This window comes from Pinus tabuliformis, chromosome 8, assembly GCF_031772625.1.
Source record: "Pinus tabuliformis cultivar Carrire ecotype Pingquan chromosome 8, CPIR1, whole genome shotgun sequence".
NCBI lineage: Eukaryota > Viridiplantae > Streptophyta > Pinopsida > Pinales > Pinaceae > Pinus > Pinus tabuliformis.
Genome location: NC_142294.1, coordinates 1,415,418,426 through 1,415,441,234, shown reverse-complemented (window position 1 = coordinate 1,415,441,234; position 22,809 = coordinate 1,415,418,426).

The following is a 22,809-nucleotide window of genomic DNA, read 5'->3' as shown; positions in this document are numbered from 1 at the left end:
TGTACTATCACCAATGTCCACCCTCAAACGCAACATTTTGGTGGAGTTGCACTCATCCCCTAATGCAGGACATTCAGGCTTTTAGAAGGCGTATGCTCGCACTCGATGATCATTGTTTTGGACAGGAATGAAAAAGGACATTCTTACTTTTGTAGTGGAATGCGATGTCTGTCAACGCCACAAAGGAGAGACTGTCAAAGCATCAGGCACATTACAACCATTGCCCATTTCGACATCAATATGGATGGATGTTTCTATGGATTTCATTATAGGCCTTCCAAAGTCAGGAAACAAGTCAGTCATCATGGTGGTGGTGGACAGACTTTCTAAGTATGCTCATTTTTGTGCCCTACGCCACCCTTTTACACCAACTTTGGTCGCTCAATCTTTCATGGATCAGATCTTCAAATTGCATGGCATGCCCACTTCTATATTGTCTGATCGTGACCCGGTCTTTAGCAGTAATTTTTGGTAGGAACTCTTCAGGCTACATGGTACCCAACTAATGCTCAGTACTTCCTATCATCCACAAACTAATGGTCAAACTAAAGCAGTCAACAAATGTGTAGAAACCTACCTTAGGTGTTTCACTTCAGAAAAGCAACATCTCTGGGTATAGTGGTTACCTTTAGCTGAATGGTGGTATAACACCAACTATCATGCCACCACTAAAATGACTCCATATGAAGCAGTTTATGGTCAACTCCCTCCTTCCCCTACTTCTTATATCAAGGGGTGCTCAAAGGTACAAGCAGTGGATCAACTCCTACAGAACCGCACAACCATGCTCGCCCATCTTTGAGAGAATCTTCAGCAAACTCAAAACCACATGAAGCAACAGGTAGATCAAAATCGACTAGAACACCAATTTCAAGAAGGAGATTATGTATTTTTGAGGCCAAAACCATATAAGAAAACATCACTCAAAGACAAGGGGTGTCAGAAACTATCTCCAAAATTCTACGGATCGTATCAAGTACTTTAGCGCATTGGAGAAGTGGCCTACAAGCTAGCCTTGCCACCGACTGCAAATATCCATCAAGTTTTCGATGTCTCATGCCTCGAGAAAGTGATTGGGAATAATTGAAGAATTCAAACCAGTCTACCTGAACTGGATGAAGAAGGGTCAATCCGACTCCAACCTAAACAGGTCCTGGACACACGAGAATGACACCTGCATGGCCGCATGATCAAGGAACTCCTCGTCAAGTGCAAAGGCACGTCTCCAGAAGATGCAACCTGGGAACCAGCTACTATTCTTCAACAGTTTCTGCAGCTTCAGCCTTGAGGACAAGGCTATTCTTATGGGGGAGGGCATGTTAGGGTCCCACCCTAACCCCCTTATTTATGTAGTAGGATCGAGTCATAAGTATAGTAAAGTAAAGAGTCAATAAAGCCCATATTAATAATTGTAAGTGGTTAACCCACATTTAATGAAAGGACCACAGTTAGTTGCACATGGGCCATGGTATTAGATAGGTGGTATTAATAAAAACCATGGTATTGCTCCATGGTATTACATGTACGAATCATATATAAAGGATAGAGACTCCTTGTGAGGAGCATCATGTCTTATTTTGTAATCGAGCTCAGCTCTATTGGAGGTTGCCCCCTCGAAGAGGCAAGTGAACATTGCTTTCTGAATAATAAAATACTTGTTGTTGTTTCTCACTGTCTATGTTCTAGGTATATTGCTTCGCATATTTGGTATTCTGGTATCGTCTTACAGGTTAAGAGCATAACACAGTCCACGAAAATATTTACTTAGCACATCCCTAAATTAGTTACTAGATAAGATAATTTCAACCTCAACAGACCAGTAACAGAGGAAGAAATAGAGGAAGCCGTGAAAGAGATGAAAAATGGGAAAGCACCGGGGTTGGATGGCTTTAACGTAGACTTTTTCAAAGCCTGTTGGAGGATAGTGAAACAGGACATCCTGGAGGTAGTGGAAGACCCTCGAAGATTTAAGATAGTCTTAAAGGCGCTCAACGAATCTTTCATAGCCTTAATCCCCAAACAGGAAAAGGCCACCTCTCCAGACAGATATAGACCTATATCATTATGCAATGTGATATACAAAATTATATCCAAAGTCATTGCCAACCAGCTCAAACCTCTCCTCCCTACCCTACTGTCAGAGGAGCAAACAGGCTATGTGGAAGGAAGACAAATTCTAGATAATATAATTCAAGCTCATGACATGGTTCATTCACTCATTACCAGCAAACAGGCAGGAATGATTATGTAGCTGGACATAGCAAAGGCATATGACAAGCTTAGCTTGTCGTACATAAGAGCAATATTAAAGGCCTATGGCTTTGATCACAATTGGATTAAATGGGTTATGGCACTAGTTACCACTGCCAGCTGTTCAATTCTTCTCAATGGCTCTCCTTCAAGAACCTTCAAGCCTTCTAGAGGTCTCAGGAAAGGAGATCCTCTTTCTCCTTTCCCTTTCATTCTAATGATGGAAGGATTAGGGAGAGCTATCAACGCTGCTAAGGAGGAAGGGAGAATTCAGGGTCTGAGACTCACTCATGGTGGGGACACAGTGACACATCAGCAATTTGTGGATGATACCATGCTTCAAGGCACACCCACTGTCAAGGAAGCCAAAGCATTCAAAGAGATTTTGAGTGAGTTTGCTAGGGCAGCAGGCACAGAGGTAAGTCTTACTAAATCAAATATTTTCTTTTTCAATATGGATATTTCAATACAAAGAAATCTTTCCAGAATTTTGGGCTTTCAAAGGGAGTCACTGCCTACAAAGTACCTGGGAGTTCCTCTCACTGACAAACCACTTCACAAAGATATCTAGGAGCATGTTCTTAATAAGATAAAAGACAAGATTAGAAAATGGACAAACAAAGCACTAAATCTAGCAGGGAGATTGATTCTCACTAAGGCTATCCTCCAAAGTATCCCTATCTATATGCTATTTTCCATTCCAGCACCAACAGGTGTAGTTACTAATATAAGAAACATTCAGAGAGACTTTCTTTAGGGGAAAGGTCAAGAAAAGAATAAATGGGCCCATGTGGCATGGGACAAAGTGTGAAAACCTAAGTCACATGGTGGCTTGGGGCTGCATGACCCAAGGATTCTTAATAGAGTTTTTGGAGCCAAAATCTAGTGGAGATGGCTAGAAGAAATACAAGCCCCCTGGGCAAAACTTTGGAAGCAAAAATATGGTAGTGAATGGCAGGAGAAGAATCTAATTAGAATGATAGGACAAGTAAAAGGTTCTACAATTTGGAATAGGGCATGGGAGAATAGGGCCCTAGTCCAAAATCACAGTTACTGGGAGATCAGAAATGGAAACCTGGCTTGGTTCTGGGAGGATAATTGGCAGCAAGAGAAAAATCTCTGAAGTGAAGAATTAGCAGACATTCACACTGATACTATCAACAAAGGATTAAGGTGGGTAAGTGACTACTAGGACCAATAAAGGAATAATGGGAAATGGAGAACATGGAAACTTCCAGATTATAAAGAAATGGGCATGTTGCATACTCAAGCTATAGCCCTTAAAGGTCTTTTAGACAAGAGAAAAATCTTAAACTCAAACTTGGATGATCAACTAAGATGGGGAAAGAACAAGGCAGGTCTCTTCAACCTCAAGGAAGCCAAAAGGATAGATGCAAGGTTTAACCTATCAAACACAGATAAGACTTGGAAAGAAATCTAGGAAAATCCTCATTGGATGAAAGTCAAACTGTTCAAGTGGCTGGTTCTCTAGGGCAAGATTCTGACATGGGATAATCTTAAAAAAAGATGCTTCGTTGGCCCCTCAAGATGTCACTTATGTAGACAACAGGAAGAAACTACAAATCATCTCCTGAATAGATGCACTTTCACCACAACACTTTGGAATTGGGTTGGAGAAGTCTATGAGCAGACAGATAGAGATGTTAATGACATTATCACTACTTTGAAGAATTGGAGGAAAAATTTCTTGGATAATGAGATCATAAACTTTGCCTGGATGCTGACCCCAAGATTCTTAATCTGGAATGTCTGGAAGGAGTGCAACAACAGGATTTTCAAGGAGAAAGCGAGTCTGGTGAGTAACATCCTCAAACTAGTCCTTAAACAACTCAAAGAAAATGTTCATATTTTGGGAGGTGCAACTACAGGTAAACCCATGGGACAGAGAGAGGCCAGAATATTGGAGAAGTTAGAGCTGAAGGTTATTCCCCCTCAGGGTTCTATGCAGATTATCAAGAAAACCTCAATAGAAAAGTCTTCTTGGCAACCCCCATCTCATGGTTTTTTAAAATTCAACATAGACGAGGCTTCAAAAGGGAATCCTGGAGAAGCTGGTTATGGAGGGGTCTTGAGGGATGAGGAAGGAAACATACAAGTCATATTCCACAGTTATCTAGGTAAAGCAATTAACAATATGGCTGAGCTCATGGCGATGGAATTATGCCTAGAAATACTGCTCAAGTACAACATTAAAAATGTCATCATTAAGGCTGATTCAGAATTAGTCATTAAATCAGTGAAGAGGAGAAATGTTGGTGGTGCTGCTAAGAAAATCTCAGAACATTGGCAGATTTTTCAAGTCTACAAAAGAATCCAAGCGCACCTAAGAATGTTGAGAACCCTCAGGCTGGTACATGTTCATAGGGAAGCCAACAAAGTTGCGGACTAGCTTGCCAATGAGGGGGTTTGAAATAAGCATATCAATTTATGCTGCTGGTGGGAGGATATAATACATGACAGGTTGAAGGAGGGATGTTCATCTAGGGCCCTCAGCGACCGACAGCAGCATCATGAAAATCAAGAGACAGTATTTGCTGACACAAAGCCATAGTGACAGGGTCTAGTAATTCTGGTTTCATTATGAAGTGTTTTGACATAAGTGAGATCCTTTTTTAGATGTAGGTCGATGTCGGCCTCATTAACTCAAGTAATGAAAAACCAGATGTCTTAGGGGGATGACTAGATGGAGGGATATTCATCTCCCTTTGGCCCATGTGCTGGAACCCAGATTTTCTTGGTAAATGTAAAACCCCAGCTTTTATTCCGGTGAATAGCTTTACTACCCTTGGGGTGGTTTCCGGTATATTGCATGCTCATCAAGCGGGAAGCGGTTTTTCTCATTTGGGAGCGATTCCACTCACCACGCGACACATGGCTAAGGGTGGGGTGGAATTACTACCTTCATCACGTGCTAACTATCGGTGCTCTTAGTCCACGCGATATGATCCGTAACCGTTGGATCTAGCGAGGATAATCTACGGCCAGGATTTTGCGTGCAAGTTGGTGGGTCCGCAACAGTGGTTATGTTTCAAGCTGTTCGCAAGACCTCTCCAGAATCGCGCGTAGATGGTGGATTTCAGATGGTTAAAGTGATCGAAGGATAAGTAAAAAATGGACCCGATAGGATTATAGATTATGGTCTATTGGGTTCATCGGGTCCGATTTCTTTGTTAAAAGGTGTGCTTGTTGGCCACCCGATTTGTTTTGCATCCACTGGATCTTAAGCTCAAGATCCAACGGTCAGTTTTGGGCTGCTTGTTTTTTTTGGCGGGCCCACGTCTTTGGGTCCACTTTGTCGTTTTGAGACCATGAATTGGGGTAGGCCTGTCATATTGGTGGGCCTCACCGCCGCGGTCGCCTTTTGTACACTATTTCTCCTTTTTAATTGAATTGAAGGATCCGCTCTTGCCTTAGCAAAAAAATAAATTTAACATGTCATATGAAAAAAAAAATACTATTCCTCATAACTATTTAAAACCTATTAGTTGATATAAAAAATATTAAATCTAAGAAATATTAAAATAAAGCTAATAATTTTTAGAATAATTAATAGATTTTAATAAAATAAATATATTAAAGTAAATTATAAAATTATATATTAAATATAATTAATCATAAATATTATTTTATCTAATTAAACATGTTAATTGGCTTAGATAGGAATTATGATATGTCCTAAGTAGGACCTAAAAATCGTCATATTGTATAATTTGAATTTAATTTTTTATTCAAAAATATGTAATAAATTTAAATTTAAATGCGAGGCATCATTTATCAATTCTAAATCATAATTAAATTGTAATTAAACTATTTGTCGAGGGTGATTTTAGGAATGTCACTTTTTATTATGACAATGACATCCAAGGATTATGCCACATAATCGTTGTAGGACAACTAATTTTTCTCGGAACTGATTATAACTGTCACCAATCAGACGATGCTCCAGCCGAATTGGTGTATGTATGGCACAAATATCAGAGATATATAGGTGGAATTTAAAAATCACAACGCTACTGTTACCCCACATTTACCACCCATTGAATGGACCCTTTTATCGGTTCACCTCCATCGCTTCTTGAGAATTCCGAATTATGAGAAGTCCATGGCATAGAACAAGTGAGATTGGTATGTCTTTGGGTTGTTCCTGTGATCTGACCATGGCCATTGCATCAAAGTGTAATAATAATAATACTGCACTGCAAGCCCATTTCACCATGTCTTATTGTGTTCCCAATAATTCAAACCTATGTGAGGTATAATTAACATTCATTTCCATTGAATTTTTGATATTTAGGTATTCTTCCTACTATCGTAATGAGGTAAATGACTAGTTAAAGTTAGGATATATTTGGATCCAAAAATGGGTCACACCAAGTAAGTAGATTTGGTATTTCCAAATGGATTGACAACGTGAAATCTTAAGATTACGAGGTTCACTTTTAAACTCTGGCCACTTTTCCTAAATGCATATCCATCTGTATCCATTCGATGAACACAATATTCACTTCTATTCGTTGCATGGTAATCCATAAGTTCTGTTACTTTTTTGCACCTAAAGAATTGTCTGAGACATTGAATTATGGGAATATAACTAAGAACCTTGTGAGACACCTTTTTTGATACTTTATCTGCTTGATATCTACTCTCATCACATTTTAGGCATTTGTCTTTCACCACATGTTCTTTATAATAGAGAATATTATTATTATGGCATGCAGTGATAGTTTCATACTCCATTCCAATATCTTTCATAATGGCATGTAAATTTTGGTACGTATGAGGTAAAACATTTCACGGTGGTAAGAAAATTTGACCTAATAATCTACAACATAAAAATAAATTAGTAGTGGTTAATGTACTAAACAATATTATTCAGACATATTGCATCCAAAAGTTACAAATCAATGAAATGATGCAGTACTGAAATTAAAAACAATGGGAAAATAATTTCTTTATCATGTATATAGTACTAAATGTAACAAAATATATGAAATACCTTATGAGTTGTATCACACATGTGTTTGAAAAACCATTCACCACCTTTAAGTTGACCAAAAACAATACAACAAAGAAAATACATGTTTTTGAGCCTTCATAAAAAGGTTTAGTTACTGACTCAAATACATGTAAATCAAAATCATGATCAGCGTACGGGTTATCATCATCATTCATTCCAACATTATTTAATGTTTCCTTGATCAATCTGTTTGTCCCATATTTTTCAACTATTCTATCATCATCATTATTGCCTTCCATAGGATCATTATCTTGATCCTCAATATTAAGTGATCCATCTTCTTGAACAAGCGCTTTTAATGCAACCACCTCTTCCTCATTTAGCAATTCCCTAGCGGGAGCTTACTATATAATTAAAATAAATAAAGTAATATTGGTAGACATAGAACAAATTGAAATGTAGAGATAACAATAGTTTACAAATATAATATATAAGGAAAATAAAGACAACAAAGACAAAGAGAAGGACAACTTAGGTTAGACGAAGAAACAAAGACAACAAATCAATGCTGATACTTTTGTAATTTATCAAGATATTTAAGAATATGGTGAAAAAATCAAAGAAAGATGTTATTTTGTTGACATGTAGGAAGTCACACACTTTTTGAGATATATAGTCATGACCATAATAAAAACATATTGATCTTATTTTGCAGTCATCAGTATAATGTGATATTCTTTATTAATGTCAGATTTTGCATAATATACTTTTAAATCTTATTAATAATGCTCCATGAAAACCTATGATTAGCCTCTAAATCCTCTAGGTCCAAATTACCCCTTAAACATAGATAAACCGCTGAACACCTTAACCATGTTCCCCTAAGCCCTTAAATCCCTAACCCCTAAGCCTATATCCCCTAACCCCTAAATCATTAAACAATAAACCCTTATCCCTAAAACGATAATGTAATTAAACCCTAACTCGACCTAACCCCTTAATCGACCCTAACGAAAATAATCAAATAATATTTCCTCTCTACATCAAGATGACAACATGGTTCAAACAAATCACAAAAGAATATTATAAAATACATTCACAATAGAAAGATAATACAATTTACAATACAAAGAAATACAATCTAAAATACAATACACATATAAACATTTATAAAAATATTCTACAATACAAAGGCATATAATAAATAACTTACAAATGGATGATATTCATGTCTGTCTTCAGCATGTCCAAAGTCTCTACAATTCCTTTTAGTTAAGTTTATTAAAATTTTCCTCATCCTCAAGCCCTTGCAATTTCTACAAGGGAAATAACATTTTTGATCCTCAGAAGCCCTCAATGTTGATCCCACATATCTTTTATCTCCTTGAGCAATGCTATGTGATATTTTTTTTCACCAAAATTTGAGACATGATTTTGTTCAAAAATTAACCTCAAAAGAAGGCTACAACCTTTCAAAACAATCACAGCTAATATATATAGCAACTATGTCAAAGTTAGATGATGTTAGCCCCCCCTCTCTCTATAATAGCTTAATATATATAATTTATGTTATAATCATATAATATTATATTAATATTAATATATTTGTAGATATTGATATTAATATATTATACACATTAATATTAATATATATTAATAATATTATATTTAATTATAATATTAATGTTATATTTAGTTTAATTAGTTAAATTGATCAACGTAAAGTGCTCCCATATTAGACATTGTCAGTGGAAAAATCCATTAATGATGGAATTGAACGCTATTGAATGGTTATTTTCCATCTGTCTGAATTTAGATTACACATTTTCATATTGGATATAGTTTCATATATCTGGCGGTCAAAGAACTCTCGTTAGATATTCAACCATAGGAGTGATTATAGGGAAAACATCAAATAATTGACGAGATAGGACATTCGATCAAATATTTAACCTTTAAACAACTCTCGTTGGATATTCAATGGACGTCGGGATTTTAGAAAAAAAAATACATTTAACTTCTAACACTTTTTTCGATTTTATCCATTCTGTCACGATTCCGTAGTTAGACTTTCCACCCAAATGTAGTAGTGCATTATGCATGTAAGAGGATATAGTGTTATTTGGGTCATAACAGTTAAGGGTTAAGGTGTGATAAGCATTTATAATGCTAGGATAATGGTGTTTTTAGGGACATAATACTTTGGGCTTATTCTATATTAGGGTATTAGTGTTTTAAGGGGTTAGAATGTAATGGGTCATAATTTATTTGGGATCATATAATATCCAAGGTCATAATGGCTAGTGATCATTATTGTTTGAAGGAATGATTGTGGGAAGGGTTCGGAAAGGTTAATGGGTATAATATGTTGAAGCTCAAGGTGTCTTTGAGGGGTTAATGTGTTACCAAGTGATTGTCTTAGAGTTGAGAACATGTTAGGGTTCATATGTGTTACGAGTTATAAGATGTTTGGATTCATAGTGGTTGATCATCAATGTGTGTTTAGGGATTAGTGAATTTAAGGTGTTCATATTAAGGGTGATAGTGAATAGAAGTTATCATGTTCCTTAGGTCATAGTGATCAATTATGGTTATAATATATCAACGCATTAGTGCATTCAATATCAAGTATGCTTTGGGGGAGATTTCATAAAATCTCATTGACATTAAGAATCATAATATATGATGGTTTTAATGTGTTTGGGGTAATTGTGTGATTAGTAATAAGAATTAGATTTCTAGTGTGGTTTGGTTTATAGTGGCTAGGAGTAAATATGTTTTAATGGATTAACGTTTGGTGCAACATAGTGTATTCAAGGTCATGTGGAGTAGGTGTTAGATATACTAGGAGTTTAGTATGTTCAGTTTCGTAATGTGTGCAACAGTAATTATATTTGGGGTCATTAAGTAAAAGGGTGTAATGTTTTGTTAGTTTGAGTAGTTAGGGACAAAAGTTTAATAATGGTTTTTTGAGTTATACATCGTAGTCTCTATAGCCTAGACATAGTGGCTAATGGTTGTGGTATATTGGGGAATGTTTGTTTCTAAGTTCATAGTGTGATAGGCATGACTAGGTTAGAGGTTATATGGGTTATCTAGGTATTACAGATCTAGGGTTAAAACTTTTGTAAAGTGGTGATAATATCAAGGATCATACTCCTTAGCACGATCAATATAATAAAAATTATATTAATAATAAAATAATGACCGTTATATCAAGGAATAACTATCGTTGGGGGCATTTGAGGATCCTGGGGGATAATAACACCCCTACTTCATTGATCAACTAGTATCCTTTTTTCACAGTTATTGTTTATACTATTCATTATTATTTTATAACATATTATTCATTATTGGATCATCACCTATTTTTTATTTTTTCTAATAATATTATTTCGAACATTTCTTTGGTATCTACATAAAGACATAATAATAAGTCAAATCACAAGAAAATCAAATCTTCATACTACCCTATAATGTTATTTATTGTTGTGGTATTGTTCTTATATCATAATTAGTTAAACAAATCGTATAACAATTTTCTTAAATTGCTAAAAATCATGCTTAAATGAATCATCATGTATATTATAATATGGTGGTCATGTAGTTTTTTTTTGTTAGCCAATAATAATCAAATCGATAACCTTTTCACCATGAATTTCCTTAACACAAGAACTTGTTATCATCTATTTTACAACGGTTAATGTAGTTTTAGTAACATATTAAAATAAAATTTACAAATTATATTACTATTTTTAAATAAACAAAATCAATAGAAACTATTAAAACTATAAATAAAATTAAACTTTTAATATGAATATTCATAATATTATTATAACAAGTATTAAATACTGTTTTGATAGTAATATAAAATTTTATGATAATTCAAAATTTGTAATAATTCAATATAATTAGAAACAAAATAACTTTAATAATAAGCGAAAGAAACTTAACTTCTCTATAGATAACAGTGATAATAATATTAAATATAATGGCATGTCTTAATGCGATTCATTAGCTCTAATTAAGTTATTAGACATTTTAAATGTTAGTGGATCCATCCAATCTAACACTGGTAGGAGTGATGATTTTTTTTTAATTATTCAAAATAAATATAAGTATTTAAAAATATATTATGAAATATATTAAATTATAATAAAAGATTTTATTTTAAATTGATTAGCTTTAAATTAAAAAATAAATATAAATAAATTTTATATCTATATTTATATATGTGTGGGAGAGAAAAAAGAAGATGTTTTAAATAAGAAAATATAATTATTATTTTATAAAATATATATATATTTTTTAAGATTTTATAGATATATAGTTTTAATGGAGGTTGGTCATCATTAATAAGTTTTTTTTTAAATAACTTAAAAAACAACTATATTATATATTTTATATTCACAATAAAACTTAAAAATATTTTAAATATATATTTATTATAAATTTAACATTTTATTTTATATTAATAATAAAACTTAAAATTATTTTAAATATATATTTATTATAAGTTTAACATTTCATATGCAAAAATAATAACAACATTCTTCGTAATTATTTAAAATTTTTGAATTTAGAATTCTGTGATCTATAATAATTATAACATAACAATCTATGTTTGAAGCTCTCAAGGCCTTGAACAATAACAAGGACATAGTTGTTCTAAAAGTTGGCAAAGGGGGTGCGGCTGTCATTCTTAATGAGGAGGATTACCGTGATAAGATGTTAGATAACCTTTGCAATAGCGAGAGCTATAGAAAGCTTGTTAAGAACCCCCTAAAAAATATTTCTAAAACAGTTGCTCTAGCCATAAAATCTAGTAGCACTATTAGCCCTCTTACTAAGAAGTTTATGGAGAGAAACCCTCTCACCCCTAGGATCTATGGTCTCCCCAAGATCCATAAGGAATGGGTCCCCCTTCGCCCCATTGTCAATACTATTGGAGGACTGACTTATCTTCTAGTGAAATTTCTTGGTAATAAGCTCAAACCTCTCGTTGGACGAACTAAATTCTTTGCTAAAGGTTCGCCTTTGTTCATTAACGACTTAAAGGATTTTAGATTTGATCTTGATGATCAGCTAGTGAGTTTCGATGTGGTCTCCTTATTCACTAATATCCCTATTAATGAGGCCATTGATGTCATCAATCACATTACTAATAGTGATATTGCAATTTTAGCTATAATTTGTCTCACCTATACTTTGTTTAGCTTCAAGGGTGAATTTTATGAGCAAACCTGCGGTGTGGCTATGGGTTCTCCCCTTTCCCCCATTGTCGCCAATCTTTTCATGGAGGACTTTGAATCTAAGGACTTGTCATTTTCTCTTTACCAACCTAAGATTTGGAAAAGGTTTGTGGATGACACTTGTCTCGTCTGGTCTCATGGTAAGGAAAAGTTGGAGTTATTTTACCATCATCTTAATAATCAATCGAGTTACATAAAGTTCACCATGTAATTTGAAGTTGATGGTAGCCTTCCTTTTCTTGATGTTCTTATTTCAAAGAAGGATGAGGGTTCTTTCTCTCATCAAGTATTTCAGAAGAAAACTGACACAGAGAAATATCTCCATTCTAGTTCCAATCATTTCCCGACTCAAAAGCTAGGTGTTCTCAGCACCTTAGCCACTCGAGCGTTACGAGTTTCTGATGAAAATCACCTCAAAGATGAAAAAACCTACCTCCTTAATGTTTTTAATAGGAATGGTTATAGTAGGTCCCAAGGTCTTAGAGCTTTTCTAAATGCTGAAAAATGTCATAAGAATAATATTGGTCCCAAGGATTGGTCTTTCAGAGTTCATATTCCTTTTATTTCGGGGACAACTGATAAAATCGCAAGGATCTTGAGAAAACATAAGGTTCATTCTTCTTTTAGGCCCCTTAACACTATACAAAGTTCTCTTCATTCTGTTAAAGACCCGTTACTCCCAAGGATGTGAAGGGTGCTTACATCAGTCCATATTCTTGCGAAACTCCTTATATTGGTGAGACCGGTCGATCATTAAACCAAAGGATTTGTGAGCATGCCACAAACATCAAGCATGGAAGGTCTTGCTCCTCTGCTTTGGTAGAGCATGTAGAAAAAAACAATCATCACATTTGCATTGGAGAGTCTAGGGTCATTTCTAAGATTGACCATTCTCATCATCGTAAATTTAGGGAGGCCTTAGAAATTGAAAAGAGGCATGTTAATTTTAATTTGAATAGAGATGATGGCTAGAGTATCAGTTGATGTTGGATCCCTGCTCTTTCTTCCTAATATATATATAATAAAAAAAATTATTTAATTTAACAATAATGTTTATAATATTCTAAAATTAGTTATATATTATTTTATAATCTATTTTTAGTTGTTAGGAGTACGAGTAATAATAATATATTAATAAGTGGTGTTAAGAATATGTTTAAACCTATTGATAATAATAATAGTTATTAGAATACTATATATAATAATAAATAATAATAGGGTTATAAGGGGCTAATTTTTTTAATAAAAATATTTATTTATTAATAATAATAAAGATAACTATATGGTTTATTATATTATTTTATTAAAATACTAATTATTAATTATATTATAACTTCTAAAAAATTGAATTTATTTATAATATTAACAAGAATTTAATTTAATAATATTTTTATAAAATAAAATTCTTTAGTTAGACTCCCTTCTCCTTCTTGGTTAAATCTTAATTATTAATTTCTGTGTTAAGTCAAACTAGTTGTTACTCTCAAACGACTAGTTATGTGCTCCCTACATCGAGTTCGTCATCTTGTCGTGAAGATGAACCACACTGCTTTATCTCTTATAGATTATCTCTTATATAATTTTTACAGAAAAATATTATGAATATTTAAAATTATCAATTAATATAAAAATATTATATTAAAATAAAATTAATAAATTAAATATATTAAATCAAATTATAAATTATATATTAAATATAATTAATCATAGATATTATTTTATCTAACTAAACATGTTAATTTACTTAGAAACCAATTATGTTAGGGCCTAAGTGGGAACTAAAACTTATTTTACTATATAATTTGAATTTAAATCTTTATTTAAAAATATGTACTAAGTTTAAATTTAAATGGGAGGCCTCATTTATCAATTCTAAATCATAATTAAATTGTACTTAAATTGATTATGCAGGGTGATTTTAAGAATGTTGCCTTTTGATTACAAGAACTTCATCCAATAGTTTACGAGATGTGATTTTATGTTTGGTTTTACATTTGTTGAGCTTCTTATATGTATAATGCCTGTGTGTATGCGAGCCACTTAAAGGCTATGGGTATTTGATGTATGGGTGCATTTGCATGTAGTTTTGGTGAGCTAAGGATTTGTAGTTTGGTTTGATTGATGTGGTTTGAGCAAGGATTTAGGGTTTTTTTTATATTTGTGAAAACTTTTGTAAAGTTACAAAAATTTGCTTTTCACTAATATAAATGCCTTAATTCACAAAAGAAAAATCAAATAAAAAATATCATAAGTTATTATTTAATTAAATAACAATTTTTTATTTATTTAATAAAACTATTAGGATTTTGAAGTTCTCTTAATATTTTTTAGAATAAATTTTGATTTTCTTAAAGTTTGATATACTATTTCTGGCTTAATGAATGTAAGTCATCATCACTATGAAAGGAAGAATTTTCCTAAAACTAAATAATAAACCACTATATTGTATATTTTATGTTCATAATAAAAATCAAAACCATTACAAGTATATATTGATTATAAATTTAACATATCCTTAAATAATAACAACAATTGTCCAAAAATACAATTACTTCACATAAAAATTAAATTAAAAATATATAATAAAAAAATTTCTAAAATAAATATATCTAAGTTCAACATAAAATTATATATCAAATAAAATTAACAATAAATTTTATTTTATTTAAATAAATATGCTAATTTACTTATTTACCAATTATGTTATGTGGTAAGTGCGACCTAGAAATCATCATATTATATAACTTTAATTTAAATCTGTATTAAAAATATGCAGTAAGTCTAAATTTAAATAGTAAGGATCATTTAACAATTCGAAGTGGTGGTCAAGGTTTTCTAGATCCGAATCATAATTAAATTATTTATATATTGTTACAAATTAAAGCGGGGGATGATTATAGGAACGGCACGCTTGCTTACCAGAACGGTGTCCAAAGGTTCTGACAGACAACCGTTGGGGGATAAAGAACTTTTCATTGGACAGGTTATAACTATCTCTCAATCCGACGGTGCTCCATCGTTCTAGCCGAAATGGTATGGGGACAGATGCCACAGATATATAGTTGGACTTTGAAAATCACAACGTGCGAAATTTATGGCCCATTGAGTAGAAGACATTTGTCAAAGACTGAAAGGCAAGGGCTCTCTGTCCGCACTATGTTGTGTTGCTGCTATTTAAATTGATAAGGGGTTTCATTAAATAGAAAGCCGAACATCACCCTTATTCTTCAATTCTGCAGACATACTGTGCTTCTGCTTTGAATATTAGGATGCAATTATCTACAAACTGGTCATAAAAAAGCACGCTGCATTGTAGTCCTTTATTCCTTACGACGCTGGGTATGGTGGTTTGAAATATGCAGATTGGTTTTGAGGACTTGATTGCCTTCTTTCCCTGGCAGGTATCTTATTACAATTACCATGAATTTTTAATGGAGGTCTCATGTCCATTTAACTTGAAGTTTTGAAAATGCTGAACGTGCTTTTCCAAAAGAGCAGTCTAAACTTTTATATTACGTGGCTAAACCTACTCGCCTTCTATCTCATCTTGAACGTCTCTACGCAACGGGTGACGTCTTCCGCAGACCATTGCGGCGGCACAATGGTCAACAGTTACATGAAGAGCGGAGCCGCAAATCTGCCGTCGCAGGAGTTGGACGGAAACTTTCCATAATAGAAGAAGCCGCGGCTTATCACCCGAGTTATCACACCGGCGATGCGAATTATAAGGCCATCTATTGCCAGATACGCGAATTTTGATTCGATACGCGAGTTATCATCATTTTAGATGCGATCTATCATAGGATACGCGAGGTATCAACAATTTCAATGTGTTTTGTCAAACGACACGCTGATTATCACTGAAGGATAAGCGGGTCATTACGCTGATATGCCATCGTTTTCAATAGATATGCCGGCGTTTACGCGAGGTCTCTGTCGTTTATCCGACGATCTCACATGGATATGCGAGTAACCTCCGGCGAATATGCGACAATCCCACTCATTATTCAAGCTATCACGGCTGATATGCGAATTATCATCGAGGGTTACGCAACTTATCACTGAATACGCGAATTATCAGAAGATACACGAATTATCAGCGGATTATCTGGTTATCACCATGTGTTATACGATGTCTTACTAAATAGGCGGGTTATCACGGACGATATGCAGATCATTATCCTCATATCCGAGTTTTCTCGCGTTTTACCGAAATTAATTTATATATATATTTAAATTCAGAACGCTACGATTTACCCAAGTTCGATTCTCATCGCGTTCTGGTTCGGGCACCGTAAAATCATTTTCGGAAATTGCTGAAGCGCCACTTACCAGGAGATCGGCCCATTCCAGGCGTTGAAACACAATGGGGAGCGTTTCTTTGACTCATAGCTAAATAAGAACAACATCCTTCACAGTTACTGTGACCGCGAGCCTGATATTCTCTCTGGCGATTTCGAGATCAATGAACGACAGTTTAGAGGAAAAAATATGAATGGCGCCATGGGGTTTGAGCTCTGATGAAAAGAATTTTCTTTTCTCATGGCGGAATTTATTATTCCAATTTTAATTCCTCTGCCCGAGCAAGGAATTTACATCGATAATCTATTTTTTATGACTTTGTATGGAGTGGGAGCAAGTCGTCTGTGATCTCTGGTATAGTCCAAATATTATGGCAAACAATCCCGGAAGAGTCATTCTATTTTTGTGGGATTAAAAATTCAAGAAATTGATTTGTTACAGAACACAGCCAATTTTTGCGGTCACGGGATTTGAAACTCCTGCCGAGGTGGGCAGTTCGCTGGCTCTAATGTGTGTGGCAGCCGTTAATGTTCATTGGATTATGTAATGGGTATAAACTTCTTATTACTATAACTTTAATTAATTCTTGTGGTAGGGATGTGTTTCATTTAGATAAGTAATTAGTTAATTGATTGTGTTGTTTTATGTTATAATTGATTTTATAGATTTGAATTTATTTAATATTCTTATAATTTTATTTATGAAACTTTTAAAAGCAAATCTTTAGGCTATATATATTTTCTTGACTAAAGAGTTAAGTTTGTTTTAGGCTATATTTTCTTTAGTAAAGAGTTAAATATATTTAATGTTCTCACAATGTTATGTTTTCCTGACTCGGAGTTGAAAAGGAACCTAAACGGAGACAGCCATAATTATACAATAAATTTCCCACGACAAGATTTCCACGAAGAAAGAGCGTGTGATGTGCTCCTACTGTCGTTCCAACCGGGCACCATAGGTGTAACGCCGTGGCATCTTGGGCAGAGCGCGCTCCACGCCTCACACGGCGGAGACTTGACTCGTGGGTGAAAAGGGCAGGTCGACCCGTGCACGATGACCCGACGGTGGTTGGCGGACAGCGGTTGGGCGAGGCTTGGTACGCGGGTGCGGTCACCCGACCGGGCAAACACACGCACGGGACAAGCTCAGGGAGACGGGCAATGGACCGGGCGACATATTGGTAGGGCGACCCACGGGCGCACCGCACACAATGGGCGGGCGACCCATGGGCGACCCGCGCCAAAAGACGACACAACCGGGCAAGAACACACGACAGTGTAAAGGCGCGGGCAGAGTTTGGTGAGGCGCGACAGAACACGGGCGGAAGTTGTATAGCGGGTGAGCCGGGTGGGCGTCCCCGCCATGCGACGGACGAACAGAACACGGGCGGAAGTTGTATAGCGGGCGAGCCGGGTGGGCGTCCCCACCATGCGACGGACGAACAGCACACAGGTGGAAGTTGTATAGCAGGCGAGCCGGGTCGGCGTCCCCGCCATGCGACGGACGAACAGCACACAGGCAGAAGTTGTATAGCGGGCGAGCCGGGTGGGCATCCCCGCCGTGCGACGGATGAACGAACACGGGCGGAAGTTTGTGTAGCGGGCGAGCCGGGTGGGCGTCCCCGCCACACGACGGACGAACGGGTGGAACAGCGGACGCGACCGTGCAGCAAGGGCGTGCGGCGGCGAGTTGAACCAGCATTAATGCGACAAGGGACGAGCCAGCAGCGACACAACGCGCGTGCCCATACACTTAACGAATGAGGCGATGACAGTCCGAAAGTTATAAGGGGTGAGGGCGGCCTTGCCTTAAGGCAAGGGCCGACCTGCCCATAAAATATTAAAGGGCTTCAACGCATAAAACTGGGGGTCGGCTTGGGTGTCGACACCCCTCAAGCAAATGAGCAAGAAGGCGTATATATGTGCAAACGCTGAGGTTCATTTGAAGAAAAAAATCAACCAACGATCACGCACTTCGCTCCCTTTGTGCTCGCTCTAGAGACAAGAACAGTGAGTGCGCAATTCTTATGCGCACTTGGTGAAAAGAGTGCGCAGTACAACCGAGATCGATTCGAAGGTCGACGAAGGTCACGGTGGACAGTTTAGTGCAGAAAATAACGTGGTGGAGTTCGAGAGCTCGGGTGAGCTCGTGCCTACCGTGGGTATCTTTGTATTGGACTGTTGTAACGACAATTTGCCTTGATTGTAATCTTTAAGTATTGGCCGTGGATTCTATCCCGGCATACTTGTAAATTGAAGATCTTCATATATAATATATTGGGCGGACTCTGACGGGAGTTGCCCCTCCCATTCTAAGTTATTGTTGCAATTGTCTCTCGGTTTTAAATTGCATATAATGATGTTATGAATGTATGTGAAGTTTTATGAAGATTAATATTTACGGTTTCAAGTAAAGGCATATTTAAATCAGTTTAAGGTTGGTGATATTGGTTAAGGCGTAGTCTATAAACGTGAACTTGACAAAAGTGAACGTTCGGTAGTGCTGCACCCTGCCGGGCACGACGAAAAAAATTGGTCGTAACCTGGGGGCGTGACAGGTGGTATCAGAGCTCGGTTTAGAGCTGGCGAGCAGGGTTACTCACACCCTCGGAGAATCAGCAATAAGGCATGGCAAGTTTGAAAGCAGGAAGAAGGAAGCTCTCGCTTACCTTGGACGAGTGGAAGAGATTGAGGTAAGAGAGACCCCGAATCCGTGAAGAACTTAAAGCCTTGAGAAAGAATATCAAAGGACTTCTCCAACTTAGTTGGGCAATGGAGCAAGTTATGTCTGATACCGACGAGAGAAAGGATGTCCGACTTGGTGATCTTAGTCTTCAAGAGCTCTATGACAAAAGAGCCCAATTGAAGGAGGAAAGTGACCAAGTGGAAGTTGAAATCGAAAAGAAACTTCTCAGTAAAGAAGTTGTCGTAATTGAACAAGAGGAGCTCGACCATATTGACAAGATGGGGACTCACTACCGTGAGCATCCAGAAGATACCCGGAAGTTTAACTCTATGGACTTGGTCGATGAGCACATGGTCAGTGCATTTGAACAAGATCCGGTGAAGGGGAAGCTTGGGACAAGTCAAGTCAAATCAGGATCGAATTCCTCGAAAGAACTAGGTGAAGGAGTAAGATTTCTTAAGAGAAGTGTCGAAAAGAGACATGAATCTATCGACTCTTCTGAGGCTGAATTTCTGAAGCAGGTTGCTGAGATAAGACGCAAAACAAAACCAGCAAAGGAAGACGATTCCTTGAAGTTAAGTTTCGTACAAGCAACTGTGAAGGGGAAAAGACTTGCAGCCTTGATTGATACGGGAGCTACTCATAGTTTCGTAAGTAGGAAGGCAGCAAGATCTTTTGGGAGGAAAGCAAAGATGGAAGGAGAATACAGCGCGGTCAAGGCAGTTAATTCTTCCATTAGAGCTGTCGATGGTGTGCTGAAAAACACCTCGGTGAAGGTTGGATCATGGTTCAGGAAGCTGGACTTGAGGGTCGTGGATATGGACGATCATTCTATGGTGTTAGGACTAGACTTCATGAGGCTTGCTCAAGCCATACCGATGATGACCCGGGACCTTCTCTTAATCACAGCTGGAGGAAAGAATGTGTTGGTACCAATGAATAGAAGAAGTTGCTTGGGATATAGACCAAGAATGGCTTCTATGATCTTGTATCCCAAGGACCCGAATGTAGAACATGAGGAGGTGGAACAAAGAGGACTTGGGAATGTGGTCCAAACAACGAAGGAGAAGAAGCTGATCGACTTCGTTGCGAAGGCCGGAAAGGAGAACAAAGGAAGTGAGGGGAGGACCTCACGAACTTGGAAACAATTGTTGGGAGCTTACTCTACTAAAGGTCTTCACAAGCAGGTTGTAAAGGAGACAAGCCCGAGTGCTACTCCAAAGGCAATAGTTGATGAAGATTATAAAGGTAGGGACCCTGCTGGGATAGTGGATTTTTGTAGATATGCTATGGGCATATACGACTTTTAGTTAACAAAAAATAAGCTAGAAGAGCTTGGGTGCACACATAGGGAGGTTGAAGCTGTGCACGAATACTTGAGAACGCAGCATCAATCCGACACGTGGGTGGATGAGAGTCAGGGAGGAAACTTCCTGGCCCTTCTTTCTTCTTAGATAACATGGAGGAAAGGACTCATTGTTAAGCTGCTCATGGCAGTGAGTCCTCAATATGATTGAGCAGGTATGGTGTTTCTAAAACATGCTGCAGAAGATGGGGTTTCCATGGGCCTGGGCATGGAACCATGGAGATAAGCATTGGCACATAGTTGAGATGTGTGACACTTATCATACATGGGCAGATTGACTCTTGAAGATGTCTTGGTGAAGGAGTCGCTAAGACGGAATGTTGTCGGGACGACAACGTCTTCAGGTGGAGGAGAATGTAACGCCCTGGCATCTTGGGCAGAGCGTGCTCCACACCTCACACGGCGGAGACTTGACTCGTGGGTGAAACGGGCAAGTCGACCTGTGCAGGATGACCCGACGGCGGTTGGCGGACAACGGTTGGGCGAGGCTTGGTACGCGGGTGTGGTCACCCGACCGGGCAAACACACGCACGGGACAAGCTCGGGTAGACGGGCAATGGACCAGGCGACATATTGGTAGGGCGACCCACGGGCGCACCGCACACGATGGGCGGGCGACCCATGGGCGACCCGCGCCAAAAGACGACACGACCGGGCAAGAACACACGACAGTGTAAAGGCGCGGGCAGAGTTCGGTGAGGCGCGACAGAACACGGGCAAAAGTTGTATAGCGGGCGAGCCGGGTGGGCGTCCCCGCCATGCGACGGACGAACAGAACACGGGCGGAAGTTGTATAGCGGGCGAGCCGGGTGGGCGTCCCCACCATGCGACGGACGAACAGCACACAGGCGGAAGTTGTATAGCAGGCGAGCCGGGTGGACGTCCCCGCCATGCGACGGACGAACAGCACACAGGCAGAAGTTGTATAGCGGGCGAACCGGGTGGGCGTCCCTGTCGTGCGACGGATGAACGAACACGGGCGGAAGTTTGTGTAGCGGGCGAGCCGGGTGGGCGTCCCCGCCACACGACGGACGAACGGGTGGAACAGCGGACGTGGCCGTGCAGCAAGGGCGTGCGGCGGCGAGTTGAACCAGCACTAATGCGACAAGGGACGAGCCAGCAGCGACACAACGCGCGCGCCCATACACTTAACGAATGAGGCGATGACAGTCTGAAAGTTATAAGGGGCGAGGGCGGCCTTGCCTTAAGGCAAGGGCCGACCTGCCCATAAAATATTAAAGGGCTTCAACGCATAAAACTGGGGGTCGGCTTGGGTGTCGACACCCCTCAAGCAAATGAGCAAGAAGGCGTATATATGTGCAAACGCTAAGGTTTATTTGAAGAAAAAAATCAACCAATGATCACGCACTTCGCTCCCTTGGTGCTCGCTCTAGAGACAAGAACAGTGTGTGCGCAATTCTTATGCGCACTTGGTGAAAAGATTGCGCAGTACAACCGAGATCGATTCGAAGGTCGACGAAGGTCACAGTGGACGGTTTAGTGCAGAAAATAACGTGGTGGAGTTCGAGAGCTCGGGTGAGCTCGTGCCTACCGTGGGTATCTTTGTATTGGGCTGTTGTAACGGCAATTTGCCTTGATTGTAATCTTTAAGTATTGGCCGTCGATTCTAGCCCGGCATACTTGTAAATTGAAGATCTTCATATATAATATATTGGGCGGACTCTGACGGGAGTTGCCCCTCCCATTCTAAGTTATTTTTGCAATTGTCTCTCGGTTTTAAATTGCATATAATGATGTTATGAATGTATGTGAAGTTTTATGAAGATTAATATTTACGGTTTCAAGTAAAGGCATATTTGAATCAGTTTAAGGTTGGTGATATTGGTTAAGGCGTAGTCTATAAACGTGAACTTGACAAAAGTGAACGTTCGGTAGTGCCGCACCTTGCCGGGCACGGCGAAAAAAATTGGCCGTAGACTGGGGGCGTGACAATAGGCGTGCTGGGCAATAACATG